The sequence below is a fragment of the Papaver somniferum genome, chromosome 6, assembly GCF_003573695.1.
Source record: "Papaver somniferum cultivar HN1 chromosome 6, ASM357369v1, whole genome shotgun sequence".
In the NCBI taxonomy this organism is placed as follows: Eukaryota; Viridiplantae; Streptophyta; class Magnoliopsida; order Ranunculales; family Papaveraceae; genus Papaver; species Papaver somniferum.
The window spans coordinates 140,359,996-140,361,810 of record NC_039363.1 but is presented as its reverse complement, the minus strand read 5'-3'; positions in this window follow the sequence as shown (position 1 = coordinate 140,361,810).

The following is a 1,815-nucleotide window of genomic DNA, read 5'->3' as shown; positions in this document are numbered from 1 at the left end:
TAAGAAAGCATAACCCATCAATTGAAATGACAACCGTTCAACGAAAACCATAAATCAATTAAATAACAGTGCAAATAGTCATAATAAAATTAATATAATTACCGCATTCATGAGATTTGGTTTTCTCCGTCGTCCCAGAAATGGGGTCTAGCTCCTCATGATAATACCAGAGACGATAATATGATTAAATAAATTTATTTTATTAATCACCATTGGAGTTCTCACAATAAACCGTACAATCCTTTTTCTAAAATAACTTATAATCAGAAACAGTAGAAAATAGAATTAAAAATATTAAACTTCAAATGAGATAAAGCTCTTGGCTCCGGACTACCCGCCTCCCCAAATGTGCTCTCTAGCTCTCTATTTATACACACAAATATACATCACTCAAATATGTTCTTCCATAACTCCAAAATCTTCCTCTTTTTAATTAAAAATATCTTCAGGAATTTTTCCTTCTCTTTATTCTATATATGTCTTTACTAAACCCATATCTTCTTTAATTCGCAGAATAAAATCCAAGATAAAATCTTCTAAGGATATATTTCTTGTTTAATACAAGATAACTTCCCTTTTCTTCAAAACGTCATGTTTGTAAGGCAAGAAGATATTCTTATCTTAAAGATAATAAATCCTTTACCGTTGAAACCAAATTTCCGGCCAATTTTTCTTTTCAAATCAAGGAAGAAGATGGAGACCCCTTAACCAGTATTGAGGTACGATTAGCAGTTGGATCCCTGGGGTGCCCCTTATCAGTTAGGTGCCACTTATCCAAAACTGAGAGTCCGAATAACATGTGTCCTCCGGGTGCCTATACCAACTTTTCGAGCCGAATTTTCCAAAAATACCTACAAACACATAAAACACCATAATAAGTAGAAAATCGAGTACCAACAATGCTGAAAATTGAAGACAATTCGGTCACAAAAATGTGTCTATCAAATACCCCCAAACTTATTATTTGCTAGTCCTCGAGCAAATCAAATCTAGAAAAATAAAAATGACTACACTTAGAACGTGCAACAAGCCGTTAAACCGCTAGGTGGCCCTAGCGGCGGAGTGTTGTCTCCGGAGGGTTTACCAGAGGTGTACCGACAAAACCTTTACTCCGGACCCTAACTATGTACGCAAAACCTTGGAAGGCACTAAAGAATCTCCTTGGTTGGCATACTCTCATTGACTACAGGAGGAAGTACCCTGATGCGAAATTCCAATTGTTTACACGAGTTTGCACTCAAGCGTACTAAAATTCATATAAAAGTGACAGATCTCTACCCAGATAGTTTCTGGACATCATAACCGGAGTCAACCAATCACACGGAAAGATTAATAAGATGGAGGTTGAGAAAAACGATGGTTTAAGGTGAACGGTGTTTCCCATATCTGTCTGAAGGCCTCTGCCAAGATGAACCTATCCTAATGGACTGAGATACAGGTCTGACTAATATCAAGACAACTGGCATATACAAGGGGACCAGTGGTCGATAAACCTAACTCTAGGTCAACACAACTGGCATATACAAGGGGACAAGTGGTCGACTTTATTGAATTTATTCCGGTTGGTCTGATGGTCTGGTCTCTTTTTTTTTTTTTTTTTTTTTTTGTATCTCAATCACTTTATTTCACCTAGCAATGGTAACAACCTGAATCGTGTGCCCCACCAAATCATTTAAGAAATAAAAACAGAAGGGATTAGGATTCAACGAGATATGGCAAAACTACCATGTTTTTTTTTTTTTAATTCTAACACCTGAGCTCTGTGCTTTTATGAATAGACTCTATTTAGATGTTTCCATCCAACTCAGATTGGTT